Raw genomic sequence first — 25,482 nt, 5'->3', positions numbered from 1 at the left:
CTCGGCCCCCCCTTGACGACCCCCCCCAAATATTTAGGGGCTGCTCAGAAACAAAATGTGCCATTTTCCTGAAAGTTTCAGCCAAATCCGTCCACAAACGCCAAAGTTATTAGACATAGAATTTTCAAAAGTTCCATAGAGAAAAAATCCTAACTATATATACCTACTGGCTATCGCCAGTAGGTTATATATATATATATATATATATATATATATATATATATATATATATATATATATATATATATATATATATATATATATATATATATATATATATATATATATATATATATATATATATATATATATATATATATATATATATATATATATATATATATATATATATATATGTGTATATATATATTGCCTACTGCCGAACATTCTATTGGGAATAACTTTGGCGCCGATTGAGGGATCTGCCTGTAATTTTCCTTAAATTTGCCTCGCTGCGCTCCGCTCCTTCCCTGAAAGTTTCGGGGGGATTCATCAAGCGTGGGCTGAGAAAAAAGGAGGGTCCCAAAACGTGTTTTCCCCATGTTAATTTCCATAGGGACATTCTGACAAGGTTACAGCTCGAACGGCTGAACGGAATGACACCAGATTTCTGTTAAATTGAGTCCAATGCAATTTTCCATAGGACCTTTAGACACAGCTACAGCCCGAACGGTTAAATGGAATTATTGCAAACTTGGCAAAATGGTAGAGCCTGGTATGCAGAAGTGCCTTTTGTATAGTTGGTGAAAATCCCTTCAGTAATTGTTGAGAAAATTGACTTTTTTCAAATTATATATCTATGGGCGGGACACGGTGTGCGCCGTGCGTGCACCGTCCTTGCACTGTCCTTGCACGTGCGCGGACCTTAGCGTGCGCGAGCTGCATGCTGATTGGCTGCCAATGTCTGTCAACACTCTAAAACAGAAATTGTTGGCAGCCAGCTTGTGCCTCGGTAGACTGAGGCACAGGAAAGCAGAAAAACAAACATGTAGAACTCAAAAAGGGGGCAGGGTAGAAGTACCCTGACCCCCTAGGCCTGCTCAGGGGTCCCACAAGGACCCCCAACGCCCAAAAATGTTTAGATACTTCTATTGCTGTGTCAATGGATTCAGATATTATACTCTGTATTTTACGAAGAGTGATGAAAAATTTTACTAGTGTATGAAAAGGTGTATGTGATTGTCCTGTGGATGATGTCATCAGTGATGTCATCATTGATATCATTTGAGATGTCATCAGAGATGTCACTGACCATGTCATGAATGATGTAATATGTGACATCATCAGAAGTGGATTGCAGGTGCGGGAAATATAGTTAGTACAGCTAACTATATAGGAGCAATTTCAATGGTTTTTTAAATGCTAATTCCTAACTATATAAGGCCTGAAACCTATGTTTTTTTCAGTGATTATATATACACCTATATAATCTTTACGAAGTTTTCCAAAAAGTATCTCTTTTTTGATCATCTTGAAAGTTAGGGGGTGATTGGTCAGGTGGGGCTGAGAATAAAGGGGGGTCCCAAAACTTTTTTTCTCAATGCAATTTTCCTAGGAAACTTTAGACAAGGCGTCAGGTCAAACTGCTGAATGGAATTATACCAAATTTGGCAGGTAGAAAGGTCTTGGTCCAGAAAGCAGGCTAAATCCATTCAGTAGTTTTTGAGAAATATCGAATATTACAGATATCGATATTTGAGAATTCTGACATCTGATTGGCTGAGGGGTTACGAGCACAAGCTTGCGGCTCCTTGACTGTGAATGGTTGAACTAGGAAGTGTTAGCAGTCATTTTGTGATTCAGGCTGTCAGCTCGCATCTCTCCATCTACAAGCCATCGGGTTCATAGTTCTACCTCTGCGAGGCAACACTGAAATTATACCTCACCTCTGTCTCCGAGAGACGCCCCTTTCGCAGTCCCTCTCCCCACATCACCAGCTAGCAATTATGCTTTTAGAAGCCAGTGTTTTGGCTCGCAGCTCTGTGTCTGCGAGCTGTCAGACATTTTGTGACTCAGTCCAGCAGCTCACATCTCTCCCTCTACAATCCATCAGGTCTGTAGTTCTACCTCTGCGAGACCACACTGAAAATATGCTGCAGCTCTGTCTGTGCGAGATACCTCTTTCACTCTGCCTCTCCCCACATCACCAGGTCATGGCTATACCTTTAGAAGCCAGTCCGTCAGCTCGTAGCTCTGTGAGTAAGGCCGTTGGCATGACCCCCTACACTACCCAAACACCACTGCACTGCAGTAAACTCTTAAACACTACCCCAGCCCAATCTCCAACACTACACAAATACAACTGCACTACCCTATACCCTAAAAAACGTCCCCAACACGACCCCCTACAATACCCAAACACCACAGTGCTACCCTAAATCCTAAACCACTATACCAAGCACAATCCCCTACACAAACACCACTGTGTCAATCTAAACCATAAAATACTACCCCAGCACCATCCCCTACACTACCCAAACACCACTGTGCTATCCTAAACCATTAAACACTACCTTAGTGTGATCCCCTACACTACCCAAACACCACTGCACTACCCTAAAACACTACCCCAGCGCGATCCCCTACACTACCCAAACACAACTGCGCTACCCTAGATCATATAACACTACCCCAGCGCTAAGCCCTACACTACACAAACACTGCACTACCCTAAAACACTACCCCCAGTGTAACCCCCTACACTACCCAAACACCACTGTGCTAGCCTAAACCATAAAACACTACCCCAGCCTGATCCCCTACACTAGACAAACACCACTCCACTACCCAAAACACCAGTGCACTACCCTAAACCCTAAAACACTACTCCCAGCATGACCCTTACACTACCCAAACATCACAGCACTACCCTACACCCTAAAACACCTTTCCCAGCACGACCCCCTACACTACCTCTAGCACGACCCCCTACACTACCCAAACACCACTGCACTAACCTAATTCCTAAAACACTACCCCCAGCAAGACCCCCTATACTACCCAAACACCACTGCACTACCTTAAACCCTAAAACGCTATGCCCAGCACGACCCCCTACACTACCCAAACACAATTGCACTACCCTAAACCCTAAAACACTACCGCAGCATGACCCACTACACTACACAAACACCACTGAACTACCCTAAACCATAAAACACTAGCAGTCATTCAGCTTGCACCTCTGCATCTGCAAGCCTTCGAGTCAGCAGCTCTAACTCTGCGAGCCAGCCCGTTAGGTTGTAGCTGTGTCTCTGCTAGTTGGCCTGTGGACCCGTTGCTCTCCCTCTACCAGTGAGCCCGTGGGCCCGCAGCTATACCTGTGCGAGCCAGCTCATTAGCTCGTAGCTGTGTCTCTGCTAGCAGGCCCATTGGTCGATGCTCTCCCTTTGAGAGTCAGGCCACAGCTCTCCCTCTGGGAGCCAGTATGCTGCTGTGTCTTTGTGAGCCGATGGCTCATAGCTCTCCCTGTGCAAGCCGAGCCCACAGGCCGCAACTCTCCCTCTGCGAGCTTGCCCGACAGCCCGCAGGTTTCCCTGTGCTAGCCGGATCGCAGCTGTCACTCTGCGAACCGATATTGGGAATATAAGGCGGCTCTAAAAGGAGCACTTGTGTTTATTAGTTGGAGCTACATATAAGTGCGGATGCACAGCTTCAGGTTATTCAGTAAAAATTGATTTCCCCGATCTGTGAAGTACTCCATTAATTCTGTAGATATCAGTCATATCAAAAAGCTTGTTGTTGCTGAAGATCAACCCCATTCTATGGTATCTGAGGTATGCAGACACAGCTTTTTTGACATTCTTTCTAGATTTTTCAATCTGAGGACCAAATTGGTTTGACCATTTCCACTTCTGTCTTTGGCATATATTGGAATATACAAAGACAGTTTGAGGCAAAAGCAACATCAATTGTCCAAAGGTGTCCTTCACTAGCATTTCCAAACCTATCCCAGTCATTGTGCCTAGGTCGTTACCATCACAGTGAACAATCATAAGATCAGGGTGTTGGAGATGCAAACAGGTTTTAAACAAAGGCAACAATTGGTGCCACTTCAATCCTCTCTGTGCAAACCATTTAATGTCCACATTTTGTAAACCCTGGTCTAAAGTCAATATATCTCTGTTCCGCATGCCTCTTGCACCAGAAAACATATCTATGACCTATGATCCACACTAGCATTTTGAAGGTAGGACTGGAAGGTATGGCTAAATGTATGTAGCTCATGCAGTCCGTTCGTAGAATAAGAGATATGTTTGAAAATGGGGAACTACTTTTTCCCATACAAAATATTAACTGATTAGGAGATGAAAAGCATTGTTTTCTAAAAAGTAGGGTGCATATTAGATTTGAGGAAAAGCATCTTTGTCATTGGTTAATAAAAAGCAGTTTGAGCGTGGAGTACATATCATAGGAAAAAATTTGCTCATCTCAACCACACTTGCGACTTGCATTTGGAAGGCACTGTTCGAACTTAAAAAAACGTATGAACTTTAACATGCATGTGACGTTAAATTTTCAAGGAAATGTTGCAAAAAATATCTTTAGGTTTAAAAAAATCATGAACTTTTAACCTGCACATGTTGTAGAATGTTGTAGAAAGTGTATTGATAGAATACTTTGAACTTCTGAACTGTATGTGTCCTTAAATATAAAAAAACGGTTTAAATGAAAAGTTAAAAAATAACCAATAGAGAGAAGTTTTGCAATTCGAAAAAATCAAGGAAGTATTCTAATTTGTTCTTTAAATGTTGCAAAACAATTTATGTGTGGAGCAACAGACAAATTGTGCCATTATTGGTTAAATTCTTGATGAAAGCGGTGCATTACATGTAATGTGTGACAAACAAAAAATTGCATGCGTTTTTACCATTTGAAATCTGCATACCAACTACGAAGGTAAGTTAGAAATTATTTATTTATTTATTTATTTTTTTGAAAACCTTTATTTCACAAAGTCATAAAACAAATACGGGCCTACAACCATCCGGCCGGCCTCGACAACGTTTGGAGCGCAGCAGCAATCAATACGGCACCACAGTAGTTGTACAAACGAGTTACAATCGACTTGAGTTACACTGCAGAGGTACATACTACCAGGGAGCAAGAGAATTGAAGGTTTATTTTCAAAGTTTTTTATAAAGAATAGTAACTGTAGTGACTAGCAGGATCAAGGACCAAACATACCAACCAGACCTAAAGTGGGCAACGCATAGCACAGAGACACAGCGAGCGTGGAGACAACATCAAAATGGCGGCACCAAAACAGTACATAAGGATTGACAATCGCAGAGTCCGTTGTGCGCCAATTGCTACCCACCCCCTTATAACTAGCGCCATTGACCCAATGAAAAAGGGGAAAGAAAAAGAATGCAGAAAGAAGAAAAATAAGGGCCATAGAAACCAAAACGGACAAAATAATATCCCCCCCTCCCCCTACCCCCCACCCTACACGCATGCAGAGGCTAGGGCCTACCCCCCCCTAGTAGTGTGTCTGTCGCCCCAAAAGAGTACCTGAAATAAAGAAGAAAGAAAAGAAAAGAAAAAGGAAACATGTATTACCGGAGGAGGGCCCACCATATGCACCCGAAACAGCCTCACGATGATTATCGGCCACCTTACCCCCGACCCCTAGTCGAATCCCAGCCAACGTCCAGCCGCCCCGTCTATCCATCACAGTCTTAGTAATGCAAGCAACGGCAAGTAAGAAGGGGAAAAACAAAGTCAACCTTGTCCCTTACGATCCAACGTGCCAGTGAGGTACAGAAGCAAAGGAGCCACACGGAACAGGGGAAGCCGCCAGAATGACCTCGGTGAGTCAAAGCATCGTCCACCAACATATAGCCGACTCAGGGCAGTGCGATCCATAAAAGTACAGTACAGGCAAGCACAAAGCAGCAGTTCTCCAAAGGTAGGCAATCCAAGCATACGCAGCATGCCCAGAAGAAGAGTACCAGCCTCGCCAATAAGTCCTGGTGGAGGTAGCAAACATGGCGTCCAAGAGCGATCCCAAAGCAGCAGTACAGGTGAAGGACTCACATTTTTCTCCATTACTGTGACCGGCAGCGTCGCGATGACAATCGGCTCTATCACCCGCAGCTCCTCACCGCATCTCTGAAGAGGCAGATAGCAACATTTGAGCCCAGGGTGTGGCGAAGCGCCCCGCACGCAAACGCCAGCTCGGCCAGTCGAGGAAAGCGGAGGCAAAAGGTCATCCAATCGGCCCTCCAGGTCCCGGGCATTGCAACCCAAGTCATCTCGCAAACCGGCCAAAGCCCTCATGACGTCGCCGATATTCAAGGGCGCCTCGGGAGAGGATGGTTCTGCAGTCCCCAGCACACAGGGCTCGCAAGCGTGTGGCAGCCCACGATTCCGCGCACCGGCCTCCCGCCCTAACAGCCGGTTATCAACGCGGCTCCCCGACATGCACAACCAGGGTGCGGGGACCAGGGCAGCTTCCTCCATTATAGCCTCACGTGTAGCGGCAGCCTGGAGTCGGTCGTAGCAGGCGCCCACGGAGCAGATCGGTGCAGCAAGCACAAGCGCCAGTCACTCCGCCCAAAATTAAGTTAGAAATTATTAAGGTGTGTTATGTGTTCTGTAGTAGTAGTTAAGTAGTTGAAGCGATTTTTTTAATTTTGAAAGTATTTTTTATTTCTAAATGACATAGGGCCAGATGTAGGGGCCCTAATACCGGTCGGTAACAGCTGATATTGGCCGTTACCGACCGGTATTTGGCTTTTGAAATGTAGGGGGCCTATTCGGTAATTTTACCGATTCGGTAAATATACCGATTTGGTATATTTACCGAATCGGTAAATCCATATGTAGCTGGCACTCCTAAGAGTGCCACAGGCCCTTAAGAGTCGGTATTTTACCACACAATTCTATTGTGTGGTAAAATACCAAATTCAGGTGTGCATGCACATCTGTGCTTGCACACCTGTTCCATGTGACACACAGACATGCCCTTAGGGCATGTATGTGTGCCACATGTCACACAAGCCTGTACTTGGGGTGCTAGAGGGTGTCAAAGTGACACACCCTGCACCCTTGCAGGATTCGGTATTTACCGATTCGGTAAATACCGATTCGGTATTTCCCATTGATTCCTATGGACTTCAAGGCCCATAGGAATCAATGGGCAATACCGATTCGGTATTTACCGAATCGGTAAATACCGAATCTTACAGATTCGCTAATTGTGTTAAAAAAATTACCTACATCTGCCTCCTTCTAATTTACCGATTCATAAATACCGAATCGGTAAAATTCGGTATTTATGAATCGGTAAATTAGATTTACCTACATCTAGCCCTTAGTGTTAGTAAAGTGTGGTGTTTCACATTGGTTCTAAAATATGCATAAAGTGTGTCTAGGTGTTAAACAAGTACTTTATATATGTTTAGGAGTTTTTCAAAAAGAATATGTGTAAGTTGTCATTTGTAAAAGACTGTATGGTTTTGAAAATTAGATGTAGCGTTAATTTGGATTTGTATATCTATTCCAGCGAGATAAACAGAATTTCGCACGTTTCCAAATTATGCTTAGTGTGTAAATAGTGGGGAAGGGGTGAGAGTAGAAAATGTATCTGTTATTAACTTAACAGAGATTGAATAAAAACCAGAAATGTTATGTGGACAATTTGTGGCCTCATTTTTTACCCTGAGAGGTGGATATCAATATCAGTCTAGGCTGGTGTGGAACTGGGAGGCTTTGGATTTGAGTGTTCTTATAAAATCTAAGTTGTTGGGGAGCGTTTTTCAGAGGACATTTTTTATAAATATATGGGAGATAATAAATAAATTTAAATGTTTTCTGTATATTTTCTGTATGATTTTGTTTACAGTGCTAAAGTAAACGAATACCAGTATTTGTAAAGTGCACAGCTGCCTCCGAAGTGGTGTCATGGTGCTGGGGGCTGTCGGGAGGATTAAGCGAGCTATTGCCTAAGGTCACAAGCTGCTGGGCTAACCTGCCGCCAGTGCTGGGGTTCGAACTGTGAACCCCGTAGTCCGGAGTCAGGCACCCTGGCTGCTGCGCCACACCTCTTCCCTTAGATGTGGTGTGGCGCATTATTAGTGAAGGTTATGGTCAGGGTGTGTTACTTTGCTGAATACACGCAGGTCTTTAAGTGGTCCTGGTCTTGTCGGTACTGAGGTCCGCCACCCATTAAAGACAGTTGCCAATTTTTTCATCCACTTTATGCTGTTAATGTACGTATAATAAAGGGATGAGACATGCAAAGTTTGGGAATTACACCTTTATTTAGTCTGTCCATCTCCCACATTCATGTTGTGCCCCCAGCGTTACAGGTTATAAAAATAAATTAATACAGCTCTTTCATTATAAAAATAGCACTTCTACGTTTATTGCCATATTGGTAGAGTTTGTACTATATAAAGAATGTTGCAATCAGTTTCAATTGTATAAAACTGCGCTGTGTTATGTTGGAAATATTACATATGCATACGTTGTGATGTCATATTTTATACTGTGAGGTACATTTGAATATAAGTGTTATACTGTAAACCCGTTCAGAATGTGCACAGATTACATGGAGAGTAAATGGACAAAGTAAACATGCACGTTGCTTATTTATGTATGTATGGTTAGAATCATTTAATGATACTTTGAAATATAATCTAAACAGTGTTTGTGCTTTACAACTGGGTACACTGCATTGTGTTAGTAGTTTGTGACTAGATGCTGCTAAAGGGATTATTTATTGCTCATTCATACGAAATAAAGGTGGAGGGGGTGTTTCATTAGCGGAGATATTTTATAAATGTGTGAGATAAAAAAGAAAAAAAAATCTTAATACATTTTCTGTACGATTTTTCCACCCTAGTAGACTAACTGTGATTATAAGTGATGAAAATTGTTAGGTTGTGTCTCGGCTGAATATACGCAGGACTTTAAGTGGGCCGGGTCTTACCGGTGCTGAACACTGCTACCCTTTTCAGACACCCGTAATTTTTTTCATCCCGCTTAAAGCCCTGAATATACGTATATTTAAGGAATGGTACAATAAAAGTTTAGGAATTACACCTCCATTTACTCTCCTCATCTCCCACCCCCATTTTGTGCACCCAACAGTAGTGTTAGTAAAAAGTAAGTAATAGAGCTTTATCTAGTATGAAAATAGCACTTATACTTTTAGTGAGATGTGTAGTGTTAAGAGAAGGTTGTAATCAGCTTCAATGGGACAAAAGTGACCTGACATATGTTTGAAAGATTACATGGTTTTAGGTATAACTTCTCCCTCTGCGAGTCCTTGGGCCCGCAGTTGTACCTCTGCAAGCCAACACTGGAAATATGCTGCAGCTCTCTCTCTGAGATACCCCCTTCATGCTCCCTCTCCCCACATCACCGTTCTGCACCTATCCCTTTACAAGTGGACGGCCCACACCTCTACCTCTGCAAGCCGGCTCGCAGCTCTCCCTCTGCGAGCGGACGGGCTGCAGCTGCCCCTCCATAAGCCAGCCAGTCGGCTCGCAGTTTTTCCTGTTTGAGCCAGGTCGCCGGCTAGCAACTCTCCCTCTGCGAACCACCAGTCGGCTTGCAGCTCTTCATCTGCGAGCCGTCTGGCCCGCAGTTGTACCTCTGCAAAGCAATACTGCAAATATACTGTAGTTCTCTTTCTGCGAGATACCCCTTCACGCTCCCTCTCCCCACATCACCGTCCCGCAGCTATCCCTTTGCAAGCCGACGGTCCTGTAGTTTTGTAGATCAGATACAGGATTGATTTGTGTTAAGAAATAAATTTGGCCGAGATAAAGAAAATGTTGCAAGTTTGGAAATTATGGTTGGTGTCGAAATAGTGGTGAAGGAAGGGGGGTATTTATGTGTTATTAATTATGTGTACAGTTTGTGGGTTGATTTTTCACACAGAGAGGTATATTTGAAAATAAGCCAATGAAGGTGTTGAACTGCAAGTACATTTACAATGTGCAGACATTACATGGAGATGAAATAGAGAAAGTAAATATGTACCTTGCTTTGTATATGTATGCATGGTTTGAAAAATTTGATCATACTATAAGATGCAATGCAGAATGCCCAGTGATGCGGGGCAAGAGAGGGTGAAGGAGGTATTTTGGAGAGAGAGCTGTAGTATACACTCCGTATTAGTTTGCAGGTAGAGCTGCGGGCCTGATGGTTTGCAAAGGCAGAGCTGCGAGAAGTTGTCTTGCATAGTGATAGCTGCAGGTTGTTGATGCGGGCCAGGGAGGGTGAAGGGGGTATCTCATAGAGGGAGAGCTTCATTATATTTGCAGTGTTGGCTAGTAGATATAGAGTTACGGACTCAATGGCTTGTACAGATAAACCTGCGGGCACAATGGCTCGAAGATAAAGAGCTGTGAGCCGACTGGTGGTTCGCAGAGGGAGAGTTGCAATACAACAGACTGGCTCATAGAGGAAGAGCTGCAAGCGGACTGGCTTGCTCGTCGAGGGAGTGCTGCCTCTGAAGCCAGCACTGAAAATATACCGCAGTTCTCTCTCTATGAGCCAGCAGGTCGGCTCACAGCCTGTTGACTGATGGCCCGTAGCTCTCCCTCTGCGAGCCAGGCCATTGGCTCGCAGCTCTTCCTCTGTGAGCCCTCGGGCCTGCAGCTGTAACTCTCCAAGCCAACACTGCAAATATACTGCAGCTCTACCTCTGCTAGATACCCCTTTCACACTCATTCACACAACATCATTGGCTTGCAGCGGCCCGCAGCTGCTGCTGTCTGAGCTGGCTCACAACTCTGCCTCTGTGAATTGGTATGCAGCTTTTCCTCTAGAAGCCGTCAGGTCCGCAGTTCTACCTCTGCAAGCCAACACTGGAAATATACCACAGCTTTTTCTCTGCTAGATTCTACCTTTACCTTCCCTCACCCCACATCACCGGTTGCAGGTATCCTTTTGGAAGTGGACTGCCCGCAGCTCTCCGTATGCAAGTCGACCTGCAGCTGCCCTATGCGAGCCAGCCCGCAGATCTCTGTCTGTGAGGCAGCCTGCGGGCTCACAGCTCTTTCTCTGTGAGTCGTCGGGCTTGCAGTTGTACCTCTGCAAGCGAACACTGGAAATACACCGCAGCTCTCTCTCTGTGAGATACACCCCTCACACCCTCTCTCCCCCTACATCACCGTCCCGCACCTATCCGTTTGCAAGCCGATGGCCCGCACCTTTCCCTATAGCTTTCGGCCCGCAGCTGTTCCTCTGTGAGCTGGCCCGCAGCTCTCCCTCTGCAAGCCGATGAGCTGCAGCTCTCCCTCTACGAGCCAGTAAGTTGGCTCATAGCTCTTCCTGTACGAGCCAGCCCGCCGGCTCACAACTCTCCCTCTGCGAACTATCGGTCAGCTCGCAGCTGTTTGTCTGAGAGCTGTCGGGCCCACAGTTAGACCTCTGCAAGCCAACACTGAAAACATACCGCAGCTATTTCTCTGTGAGATACACCCTTCACGCTTCTTCTCCCCACATCACCATCCTGCATCTATCCCTTTGCAAGGCAACGGCCCGCACCTTTCTGTATAGCAGTCGTCCCGCAGCTGTTCCTCTGCAAGCCAGCCCACAGCTCTCCCTCTGCGAGCCGATGGGCCGCAGCTCTCCCTCTGTGAGCCAGCCACTCAGCTTGCAGCTCTTCCGGTACAAGCCAGCCCACCGGCCCACAGCTCTCCCTCTGTGAGCCGGCCCTCACTTCTCCATCTGTGAGCCGGCACACAGCTCTCCCTCTAGGAGCAGACAGCCCACAACTCTCCCTCTGTGAACCAGCTTGTGGGGGGATGTCCCACTCCCTCCGTGTGCTATTTTTATACTAGATAAAGCTCTATTTGTTTGCTGTTATAAACTGTACATTCAGGGCACAAAGTTTTGGTTACAGTACTAAAGCACACGTAAATGTCAATTAAGGTAATTACAAGGTTTTTTGCTGGTGTTAAAGGTCCATCCACGAGTGGGCTGGCACATTACCAAAATGGGAATGACATCTTACTTTATATCTTCCCCCTCTCCACCCCCTTGTCGGTCATTTTTGTTGGTCACTAAAAGTCGATCTGTTTTTGGTTATGTACATCCTCAATGAAATGGAAGCCTGTACCATATCTTTGTTAATATGAAGCAGTGTTATGCTTGCTAAGTTGCCGATAGAAGTGTTAAGCTAATAAGGGTAACTTTTACATGTGCCATTTAGTTGACAATTAAGGGTGGGCGTAAAATCCATTTCGCGGGCGAATTTGTGGATTTTCCGCGATTTCGCGATCCGCGAATCTCGCGAAATTGCGATAAAATCCGCGAATCAGCTAGGACGAATTTTCAGCCAAGCAAGGGTTACAGCAGCAGGTGCAAAAGTTGAACCTAATTTCTTTGTAACCTTTTACAAAAGGGTTACAAACAAATTAACTTCAACTTGGACACCTGCTGCTAAAAGCTTCCTGGTGCCCCGTTGCCTACTTGCAACTATTCTCTGACCCTGCTCTGACCCTTGAAGCAGGGTCAGAGAATAGTTACAAGTAGGCAACGAGGCACCTGTCCAAGGAATTAAACCTCATCAGGAAGCACTTGCAGATATAAAAAACAGGAAGAAGGGAGAGGATGGCAAATACACCCATTTTGAGTTGTCTGGAGGGGTTAAACTAAAAGAGACCTTTACAGCACAATTTTCATATGCATTTTGCTAAAAATAAAAAGCTGTATGTTCTGTAGGAGCAACTCAGGATTCTGGCCCTTCAGAGATCCGGCCTCTCTTTCTGTCTCTCGTTCTCTCTCTCCCTCTCTCTTTCCCTCTCTTTCCCCTCTCTTTCTATCTATCTATCTATCTATCTATCTATCTATCTATCTATCTATCTATCTATCTCTCTCTCCCTCTCCCATAAATGACTGCATGGGTAACTTCGCTATGCAAGCGGCTCGCGAAGACGCAAAAATCCCTGCGAACACGCAAAAAACCCTGCGAACACGCAAAAAACCATAAATCCGCAAATTCGCACAAATTCGCAAATTTTGTGGATCGCAAATTCGCAAATTCGCGGATCGCGAATTCGCAAAAATCACCCATGCTTATTGACAATAGTATACAGATAACAATTTTTGAAAATAGTATCTACAAAGTTATCTTTATTTGGTTGCAGAGGAAGTGCTGTGGGACAATGGGGTGCATGGAATGGTGAATTGGGATGTGGGGGGAGGGGAATAGTAAGAGGAAGTGGAGTCACATATAAAATGGAAAGGTGAATCAATATAATTTAATAAATATGTGCTGTATGACCTGTGACACAACCTGCCATATTACTGTTCTCTTATTCCGGGCTACTAGCATGCAGCATTCCCTGTGCAAGCCGTCAGAGGAATTTATCTAATTGTATGTGATATTTTTGATATATTGAACAGATGTAACAAATAATTGAAACTTTTTTTTCTTTCACAGAAAATTATTTGGTTTGGACTAAAAGTTGAAAATGCATAGAAACACTGAAGAAAAGGAAAGACAAAAAGGAATCAAAAATGTGGATTACAAATAAATGAGAGTACTACAAAAAGACTTTCTTCAAGAAAGAACACTAGACATTGTTTTTTAAAAGTATTACAAACATTTAATGAAACTAACATCATACAAACAGAATTTGACTTCAAATTGCATGAAAAGACATCATGATAAGGAAAGAATATTTGTTACCCGTAGACAAAAACAATTTTAAGAAATTCATCAAAGACTTTTTCAAAATAGATTAATTCAGAATTTAATAAAAGGATGCCGGAAATATAAAAAGAAACTGCTGCAATTGAAACATTACCAGCATATTGAAAGCATAGTGGATACTGTGTTTAAGTTAAAACAAAAAATATTCACTTTGACTTTGAAGAGGATGAAACTGTTGGATAAAACAATGAAGATTCTAAAAGACAAAAGTAAAAAAAAGACTTGTGACAAGGAGCAACTTTTGTAAAATCTTCAGTGGAAAATGAAAACATACGTCTCACAGTGAACCATTTTTTAATGAGGAGAGTTACTTTCAAGAACATAGTTTACCATTTGCAGTTGATACTGGAGGTTGTTGTTATGAAGTTAAGAATGGTTGTCCTGTTTCAAAAGAAGAAATGGTTAGTATTAGTACAGAACAGTTAATAGCTGAAGAAATGCAAGGAAAACGCACACTAGCTCCTGTGTATAAATGGGATTGCAGCGAGAATATGCACAGAAAAGTGTTAAACAGAAGGCTAGGTTGTTACAAGGACTAGATCCATGTAATGTAAGAAAATATACTGAGAAACATGGTCATTTCTCTGGATTGTCTTTCGAGAAAAGTGTGTAAAAGTGTTTTTCATCACTTGAGGATGTTAGCAGTACAACATTCAGAAATGTGAGTCTGTAAGGAAAGTGTACCATGTAAAAAGTCCTAGCTTTATGTTTAAGTGAACTGAGAACAGCTCTTTTACACGGTTATTTATTAGATGTACAAAAAAAGTGTGATAATATTGAGTTGCGATATTTTGGTTCAGAAGAGCAGTGCATAGAAAGTGAAAGTTTGACAATTACAGATGTTGAAGATGGAAAAGTCATTAAGATTGATCAATTTGAAGAAGAAATTGGAACGTTTATCATATTGTGCTCTGAAATTCCAAACTATGTTTTTGTTTGTTGTCGGCGTACTAATTATGAAACTCAAACTAGGAATGTTGATTGTATTGTACTGAAAAAGAGAATAATGATAAATGGAAAGAAGTTGCAACTTACTTGTTAGTGAAGGTCAATTTGATTTAGGCAGTGATCAACGTGTCTGTAAATATTGTTATAACAAATCAGAAGAGAACAAAATGCCCACTAGAGCAGTACATAATAACTTAGAATTAGTAGTTATTCCGGAGGAACTGGCAGATTTCAATACATATGAGTCAGTTCTAATTCAATCTGTTCATCCATTTCAAACTATAATTTGCATGTAGCCTAACACAGGTGAACTGCCACCCACAGACTTACCAAGAGTACTGAAAGGAAAAGTGGTGTACTTACCTTTAGATTTGAAGAAAAATATTGAAATTGTTGATGAAGACAAAGAGGAAAATGAAGCAGTAGTTATTCTTGTAAATGGAGTACCACTTAAGAGCCAGAAAATATGGCAAACATTTCGGGATGTTAAATACGTTCAAAAGTCTTGTGGAGAATAAAATGTATTATAAAGGTGTAAATGTGGAAGAACAGGTAATACCTTTGGGAGATGAGTGTGAAATTTCAAGTGGTCAAATAGAGAAAGTGGACAAGTCAAGGAGTGAAGACATTTAGAAACATTACAGAATATGTCCTCTACATTCAAAAGAGTAATAGTAAACAGCATTGAGTTGTTTCAAATGGAAAAAATGAAAGGGAACTCCAATGAGTGTATGGGAGAAAAGCTTAGAAGCTCGTTGTTTTCCACAGCTGTTTCCTACTAAAGAAGGTGTTCAATATGATGAACGACCTGTACAGATTCTAGCTTCAGAATATCTCTCAACAAGATTATACTCTGAAAATCCTAGAATTAGACAGTGTATTCCATATATATTTCACCTTTTGTTTGAAATATATCTGTCTTCTCTGCCCTATGCAGTGAACCATATACTGAAAACTGGAGTTCATCAATCAGTTCTTTCAGCGAAAGAATTTGTGGAGAAAATTCAACAAACAGATGAAAATGTAAAGGAGAATGCATGGGAAGATTTGCTTGAATTTGTATGAGAAGCAAATTCTAATATGAAAAATGTTGAACACCTGGAGAACTGTGTTCTTTGGATCCTATAATGTGTGCAGATAGTTTAATAATAGGTTTCAAGCTATGATTTATTTTATCTGCAATGAAAAGAATCCACCTCTTGGAAAAGTAACCGATTTCTTTTGGAGAAAGGAGTATCAAGCGAGAGGTGCTCCTCATATACATATGGCATTATGGATCAAAGATGCACCTAAATTTGGAACTGATTCAGATCAAATAGTATTGCCTTTCATTGAACAGTATGTGACATGTGAGATTCCAAGAGAAGGAGGAGATAGAAGCTTGAGACAGCAAGTTTTACATTGTGGAAAGTACTGCATTACTGCCAACGAAAATACATGTCTAAAAGAAAATGTTATACCAAGTGTCGGTTTGGATTTCCATGTCCAGTAATTTCTAAAAGAAGAGTAAACTCTCTTTTTTCTTCTGTAAGGCACACAATAACTCGCAAATATCAATATGGCTGAGATACCCGCCACCCCCTCTCAACACAAATCCCCAAGGATGGGAAGACGGAAACGGTTCTGAACTTTTGGAAGGCGGGAGGGAGTTACCCTTCCCGGCCGTATTTATTAAAATATGAAACAAAATTAAAACATTAAAATAACAGTTTCATATCATGTACAATTTCATTTATACAGTACGATGTTCTTGGCTGACCTTAACACATCTCTAATACAAAGGTTCTCCTAGCCGATACTAAACATCCTGCAAATGCATTTCTGAACATTGAAATTGTACATCCTAACATTACGGGCCAACGGCAAGGTCGTAACCGGTGTCAGATCCCCAATACCAATTCCCCCCTCACTTGTGAGGGGCGGGCGCACAGAGGACTGTACCTCTGTGCCAACTTCCAATTTCCCTTGCCTTAGCGGGGGCCCCCTGTTAACTCGACGCCATCTTAGTGGTCGTCCGAGTACTCGTGTGAGGTGTCTAGAAGGTAGCGTAGATCCCCCTCCCACCCCACACAACTTACCACACCTGCCGTCACAGATGTCCGGGCCCCGGGAAATTCCGAGGAGGGGTCCGTATCCCCTCCTCCCCAGTGAAGGGGCCTATGGCCGCCTTCCCTTTCGGCGTCCCATCCTTAGATGGGACCGCCTCCCGTTTGAGGGGCCAATGGCCGCCTCCCCCCGGGCGCTCCCATCCGTAATGGGTGACGCCCAAACCTCTAGGGATCTTCCAATTACTGCTCACCGATCATGACCTTACCGCCCGACCAGAAATAAATACGACATTTTAAACTAAGCTAACGAAAAGGAAATTATCACATTCAAACGATTTCACGTAGCGCTCTACTGAACATCACCATTAAACTTATTCGCAAACATTTCTGCTAAGAAAACATGTTAAAACGAAAATCATCCTTTATTATACACACATTATCAACTTTATTCCAAGACAACCTGTAAGAGAAACCAACTCTACTGAGCATCATCATTAATTGCCATCGCAAGCACCCGTTGGAACTGAAACCTCGTCAGCGGGGTGGCATCGGCGTGCCTCAGTAAGCTTCCCCCCCATGCTGCCGCCCTCTGCGCCAAATATTCCTCAACGCAGGCTACCGGGCACATGGGCGATCCGGGAATCCGGCGGACTACTAAACAATCGCCGTTTGCTCCTTGATCGGTCTTGGACCTGGCAAATGAGACTACCATTGTTTCCCCTTTAATGCGGATGTGCTCTCGGCACAGTCCCCCCCCCCGTATCCTGCTTATTCCTTGCTACCAGCTCGCTTACCCTCATAGCCCCATGGAATGCAAATGAAAAAGCGGCTCTAAACAGTACTGTCTCAGATTGAGATGAACATGTTGCAGGGAGTACTGACATCAACTGGGCCAACCTTTCCAGACCTATCGGGTGCCTGTCGTCCACTCTGCGACCCTCAAGGCGTTGCCACCCTTGCAGCGCCTTCTGAACCACAAAAGACGCTGTGGGGTCCTGGAGACCATGAGCTCGTGCCATGAAAGAAATAGCGGCCCGGTGCCTCTGTGCCGTGGCCACTGATTTGCCTGCCTGACGTAAGGATAACAGAAACTTCAGGACATACTCCTCTTGGCCCCATAGCTCCCCCCCAGCAGAACCCAAAAAGGACCAATAGGAACGGAACGCCCCTTTGTATGCCTTCCTTGTTCTGGGAGCTAGACTCTCTCCCACGAGGTCTTGTAGTCCGGGGCACCGAGAGACCAGAGAGCTTCGGGAAAAGGTGCCGCCACCGGGTCCGCTGAGGGTAGGAAACCCCAGAAGGCCTGCATACGGGAACGAGAAAGCGCATCAGCTGCCTGATTTAAAACCCCTGGCATATGTTTTGCCCTAAAGTGGACGTTTAGCCTCATACACAGCAAAACAATTTCCTTCAGCAATCTCAAGATCCATCTGCAGCGGGCAGCCTGACTATTGATACACTCAACAACGGTCATATTATCAGACCAGAACACCACAGCGCGGTCACGAAATCCCTCGGGCCATGTTTTCAAGGCCACCAGAATAGGGAAAAGCTCAAAAAATCCTATGTTACCTGTGAGCCCATTCTCGTGCCACCATGCCGGCCAGGTTTGTGCTGACCAGTGATTACCAAAAATGGCGCCAAATCCAACGCTCCCTGCCGAATCTGTCCACAACCCCAACTCCTCCGAGGAGACCCCGGGTTTGCTCCACACGACCCGACCGTTGAAATCCGCCAGAAATGCCAACCATATGAGCATGTCCTGCCGGACCTCAGCCGAGAGCCTTGTGCGGTGGTGGCCTTCCTTAAGGCCAACCATGGCCTGCGCAATCGAGCGGGAAAATGGGCGCGCCATTGGGATCACTCTCAGGGCAAAATTCAGTTGACCCACGACCTGCTGTAACTGATGTAATCTCACTTTGGTCGTGCTAATACATGCTTTAAGCGATGCCTCGAATTTCGCCACCTTTTCCTTGGGCAAGCGGAAGCACCCCTCTTTGGAATCGAGCTCTATTCCAAGAAACTCGAGCGAAGTAGACGGCCCCACTGTCTTACCGGGTGCCAATGGCACGCCAAAGCGCCTCATGAGATCACAAAATTCATTCAAAGCTCGTGCACACTCCATGTCCCCAGCTGCCCCCAGGAACAGAAAATCATCAAGATAATGCATCACATGAGTAAACCCTGCTATTCTTGTGAAGGCCCATTGCAAAAAACAACTGAATCTTTCAAAATAAGCACAAGAGATGGAGCAACCCATTGGCATACATTTATCCATGTAATAGCGACCCTGAAACATGAAACCAAGGAGACGCTGATCGTCTGGGTGTACCGGGAGCAACCGGAACGCTGACTCGATATCTGATTTAGCCATCAGCGCTCCGGGCCCTAGGCGATTCAAAATGGCGACGGCCTCATCGAAAGATGCGTACCGCACCGAACAAACTCCCGGGTCAATCGCATCATTCACTGAAAGACCCCTTGGAGCTGACAAATTATGTATCAACCTGAATTCCCCCGGATCTTTTTTGGGGACTACACCGAGGGGTGAACAAACAAAATTAGCAACTGGCGGGTTGTCATATGCTCCCGCAACCCGACCTCGGGCCACCTCTTTACCAATCTTTGCTTGTACCACCGCCGCATTCTGCTGCACCGATAGTTGATTCTTACATTGTGCTTCACCCTGAAAATCCCCCGCCGGGATGCGGAAACCATATGAGAAACCATCTCGCAACACCCCAGCGGAGATATGATCTGGGTATTCGTTTAGCCAAGGGATCATTACCATGATATCAACCGGGGTCGGTAGCGGCGCCGCCTGGACCATTTCAGACCTGTTTGGCGCTACCCCTACTCCCCGTATCACTAGTCTTGGCTCTGCACGTATTCTCCGGATGGGAGGACTGGCCACACCCCGAACATTCGTGCCTGAATTTACAAGAACCCTGTGGCCTAGTACATTTTCCCCTGTTAAAGCTCCAGTAGACCCCTTTTTTCCCTGTGCTGCCGCTAGTCCTTGAGTTCCGGTCATTGCTGGAACTTGCTCGAAAGGGCGTCCCTGACGAATGGCGGGAATACCCGGCCATCTCACCCCCCAATGCTGGTGACTTCCCCATTTCCATATTTTGCCATGAAATGGAGTCAAAACAATCCCATGTCAGGGATGAATCATGTTCCTTGGATTTACGAAATATATTATCATAGGCAAACCATTGATTTCCTCCATACGTTTCATAAAAACCCATGATACGTGTCTGATACACAGCCAATTCCCCCAACAAATCGGGCCTACGTTCCCCCATAATTGCAGTGAACATTCCGAACGCTCTGCCCCAATTGCCTATCGATTCATCGACTCTAAAACCGGCCATCCTGGCTCGCCACACACTTGGATGCAGGAACTCTTTCTGGTTTTTTACATGCTCGATTTCGTAGTGATCGGTCAACAAGGAAAATATGTTTACATATTTATCTGCCCATATCCTCTCCTTCACCTCCTTCGGGATATGCTGCACAATTTTCTCCCTCCTCGAAGGTACCAATCCCTCCCCAACCATCGGCAATGGCTTACCTGAAGCTGCCGCTGTAACTGTCGACCCCGTCGTACCCACGCCTGATCCTGGTTGACCCGCGGGCGCCTGCGTGGAAACAAAAGGACAAGGTGGTTTTGCGGCCTCCCGTGATTGCCGCAACTGCCTCATTAATTGCTTGGCCTCCTCGGCCGTGTCCCCTGGAGCAACGGAACCCACGCTGTTACTACCCAACCATGCCGCCAGCTGGGAGGCCAACTCCGGGGGCATGTCCCCATCGTTCACAGGGGTAACCACAACAGGGATCGGCTGCCCCTCGACGGGAACCGGCACAGAAGCCTCCACCGGTCTGGGAGGGCTTGCCGGGGGAGCCTCCGGAACTGGGACCTCGTCTTCATTTGCCCCGTTCCTGGCCCTCTTTCTTCTCGTGGCAGGGACCGCCCCTGTACCATCCCTGGCCGCCATTTTCCTCTTCATCTCCGCCATGTCTTTCATCAGCATACGGAGCATTTGGTCGGTGCTAACCTTCTTTGCGACCCTTTTGCCCGGCATTCTCCTCACGTAGATGGAAGGTCCTGGAAAAGACTTGTAGCACTAGAAGAGAAAAAAGAGAAATAACAAATTTCAAAATTGGCTCTTCGTTCCGTCTCGAGCTCACGTGCAACGCGGGGGTGCAGCTTCAGAGCACAGGAACAAGAGGATGCTTCCTTAGCTTGGCGCTCCTTTTATCCTTCTTCGGGCGGGCGTAGACCCACCTCCAATCCGCCCCCCGGGCGTGGCTGCGGTGTTGGTGTCTAGGACAACCCCTTCTTGGGCGGGAAAAGGCGCGCCCAGCTACGCCGCTTCGGGCATACCAGCCGGGACACGCCTCCCGCCCAAAATGGTTTCCCGGGGAGATCGGGGTACTCCACCATACGTTCGGGGGGACCGAGTGGTCGCCCCTTTCCAAAGAATACCTACAACTTAAAAGTACAGAACTGTCAAAGTATATTAATGACTTCAATCAGGTTATTTTAAAAATGTGGAATGCAAACACGGATATCCTGTATGTTGCAGATAACTTAATTGCTGTTGCATGCTATGTTACATCGTATATAACAAAATCAGAAAAAAACTAGATGAAACAAATGTGGGAAAAAATTGTGCAAGAGAAGAGCCTTAGCAAAAAATTGTACAGATTTATTTTGAAAATGCTTTCCCACATAGAAATTGAATTCTATGAATGTTCAGACCGCTTGTGCTCTTCAAGTTCATATTCAAAATCACGAGGGATCATTTGGATAATTTTAGGTCTTGCCTGCTCACAATATAGAGTGTTAAAATCATTAGAAGAAATTGAATACTTGAATACTTAGCAGCAAATGAACCAGACAGTACAGAAATTCTTAAAACTAATATGTTGGATACATACTATCCTAAAAGGAGTCGACATCTGGAACAGGTATGTCTGTATGACCTACTTCAACAATACAGCTTTAAAAGAAATGTTAAACAGAGTTTAAAAGAAGGAAAATATGCAGTAGTGGGATGTCATGGATGTTTAGTAGAACACACAAAAGGTAAACGTATCAACCACAAGAAACTGAGTTGTGAAACTCCAGATAAGTGAAAATTTTACTATTTAGCACTTCTCCAACTCTTCAAACCATGCCGTAGCGAAAGTGAATTACTTGGAGATTTCGACTGCTACGAAGATTCTTTTACTACATGTAAAGATAGCATTGCATGCTCAATTTTCCCTACATAATAAAAAATGTTGAATGTGAAGTTGAACAGGAAAATATGATTACAGCTGAAGTTGCTAATGAAAGTTCCCAAGATAGTGAAAGTTCTGGTCCATGAAGTCAAGATCCACTCAGACAACCAATAGTTTAAAATGAAGCATCGATTGCTATGCATGAAGTCGAAATTGCAATGCAACAAGCACATGAGGAGAATACTACATTAGAGAAATTAGAAGAAGAATTACATATTGCACTGAAAGAAATATATGTACAAGTGAGAGAACAGATAGAACATGGTTTGTTACATGAAAAAAAAGAATGTGTATGTTCATCCTTTAAACCTATTCTGATATACATCAGTGGTCAAACTGGAATGGGTAAAACTCTTTTAATTCACGTTTTGACCAGGTATCTTAAAAAAACTACTGGTTCACATTTATCTTGTGTGGTAACAGCTCCAACTGGATTAGCTGTGCACAATGTTAAAGGAATTACTTTGCATAGATTACTGCTGTTATCAGTTGAGCATGATAATACATTAGAGTATAAGAAGTTGTCTGGAGAAGCTTCTCATGAAGTGTCAAGAGTGCTGAAGAAGATGAAACTTTAAATTATTGATGAGGTGAGCATGGTCTCAAACTTAATGCTTGCTTTCGTACATTTAAGAATGCAACAGGTATTAAAAACAGATTACGACGTTCTCTTTTGAGGAAATCATTTAATTTTATTTGGAGATATGCTACAACTAACTTTTGTCAAAGGAGAACCAGTCTTTAAAACTCTCCTACATGAAGACACTAGGAAATCTTTTGGAAGTATTGGAATCGTGAATCTCCGGTTAAATTTTGAATATAAAGATCTCACTCAGAATATGCGACAAGCAAGTGATGAAGATTATGGAAGTATTCTGAAAGGTGTAACAATTAGTGTTCTCAGCAAACATGGTAAGCAAGCTTTACAAGGTTGTCTACTTCAGAACTTGTTTACAACTGAAAACACACCAGCAGTAGTAATGTTCAAGAAAATTGCAGAAAAAAGTCTATAGTTTGCTTAATGCCTACAGTACAAGAGTATTCTACATTTAATCAAGAGTTTTTGAAATTGGAATATCAAGAAATAGTTCACATTGAAGCTATTGATAAAATCAAGCATCAAGGATTAACAATTCTTCTTTCAAATAAACTACAAACTAAATTGGATTCTTTGGAAAAGTCTGTATCAAAAACTGCTGGCAAAGATTTTTTTTAGATTTATGTATAAACTGTCGGGTAATTTTGAGGCGTAATTTAAATATTGAAGAAGATTTAGTGAATGGAGCAATGGGAAAAGGTGTTGAATTTGTAAAATATCAAAACAGAAATGCAATTGAATTCTTGAAAATTAAATTTGATCAGAATATAATGGTAAGACAGATTGGGCGTTGTTCTGTAAGTTTTTTGCTGTTAAAAGATTGGTAGGATCTTAGAAAACAGTTTCCTTTCTGTTTAGCATATGCAATAACCATTAATAAATCTAAAGGTTTAAGTGTAGATAATGCTTAAGTAAATGTTGGAAGAACTGTGTTTAAAGAGGGAATGGCATATGTTGCATTATCTCGAATTAGAACATTGGTTGGTTTGTATTTAATTGATTTCAATTAAAACAATGTTAGTGCTGATGTAAATTGTGTAAGAGAATATAATCGTTTAAGAAGACTGTATGCACCAACTTTAGGTGAATATCCTATTTATGAAAAACCTGTTGTGTGTTTAAAACGCAAACATGTTGATGAATCAAGTGTGGTTCAAAATTAGAAAAAAAATCAAGAGAAAAGAAAAGATGTAAAGAAACAGAAAATAACAAACAAGTGATGATGTTGTGGGATACCAATCAGAAAATGCTTCTGGTGTCAACTGCACAGGTAATGTTATTCTAAACGTTATATTTTATCTAGAGGATCTTTATGGTGAAATTAAGGAAAGTCAGGAAAAAACATTATGTTCTGCATTTTATACTTTATTTCGCCAATTGAGAACTGACAGAAGTCAGATCCATACTGCTTCTGGTATTCGCCAACTCTTGGATACATTTACTGGATCTTTAATGTTCAGCCCTAATATACAACAAGATGCACAAGAGTTTCTGATGGTTAAGCCTGGAGTATTGGAAGATGAAGGAATCCAGATTGAGAGTTTCTTTGGATTTATTTACAAATGGGATCAAAAATGTGAACAGTATTCATTAACTTCAAGCTCTATAGTTGACCGAGAACAGTTTCTATATTTAACAATACCTGACTGCAAATCTGTACCTTTTCCTAAATTAGTAAGATAAGCAAATCATGATTTGAAATCGTCTCGTTGTCAATCAGAAATGTTATCTACATTATCCTTACAAATATTTGGAAAATATGTAATTTTAATGCTACAATGCTGTAGACCAAATGGAAGAAAAGTGGAAACGAAAATAATTTTTTTGTTATTATTCAAGTATCTATTTCTGGAAGTACTTTCTGGCTATTGTTTTCCATGCTGGAGCTACTACCACAAGTTGCCATTATATTGTATATTTAAAATGCAATAATGGTTGGAGTCACTGCAATGATGCACACTTGGAAATAAAGCCGAGGTTGCCTTATGAATTATCCAACTCATATTAAAATTTTCTGAAACAAACATTTTAGATACATTATTAGGCCTAGAGGGAACATGTGAAGATGCTTGAAGGAATTCATACTGGATGATTTTTTTTTTTAAATTGACACATTATTTGGCCTTGAGGTAAAATGTGAACAGAAACTAAAAAGTAAAGGTAAGATTTAAAAATTGGAAATAGTATTGGATATGTTATTTCTGTTCATTTCTTATTGTGCTTGCAAGAATTAGTCATTTGTTTATTTTTAACAACCTAGTTGATTGTTTAGTTTTCTCAGCTGTTTATGATGATACTACACTAATATCACTGTGAATAGTGAAGTTAAGTAGAATCTGATAACAGCAAAAAAGGATAAAAATATGTTTTAAGATGTTAAATTATGTTGTATTATTTGTAACACTGTAATTTGTAACCCTGGGCATAGTTCGCGTAGTCACGCTACACGAAGCTACGCAAAGTTGTTGTTGCACTAAGCGAGCTATGCGTAGCTATGCAAGCTTGTGTAGTTGCTTGTCATGCCCATTCGCAATGAGTTCTTCTTGTTCGGGATTGCTTTGTGCCTGTTCGGGATGCTGTTTGCGTGCTCGGGCTCGTGAACTTGCCAATGCCTTCGTGTACGGGCGTGGCCATCTTGTTTTTCAATTGTCCCGCCTGTTCGCTGTGCCTTATTTCCTGTTCCAGGATGTGCATTTCCTGTTCAGGAAAGCGTTTAACTTGATCGGAATGGTTATTGCGTGCTCAGGGGAAAATATCACACAGATTTACCAACGCAGTCGCAATGGGCGCCGTCATCTTGTTTTTCACTCTATGCTATGGTTCTGGACCTGCTTTTCTATCCTTTCTCAATCTTTCCAATCCTTAGTGTTTTACACTGTTTTTCAGATTTTTTTATTTATTATCAATCTCTCTCTGTC

Source organism: Lissotriton vulgaris, chromosome 2_1 (assembly GCF_964263255.1).
Source record: "Lissotriton vulgaris chromosome 2_1, aLisVul1.2, whole genome shotgun sequence".
Taxonomy (NCBI): Eukaryota; Metazoa; Chordata; class Amphibia; order Caudata; family Salamandridae; genus Lissotriton; species Lissotriton vulgaris.
This window is presented reverse-complemented; position numbering follows the sequence as displayed.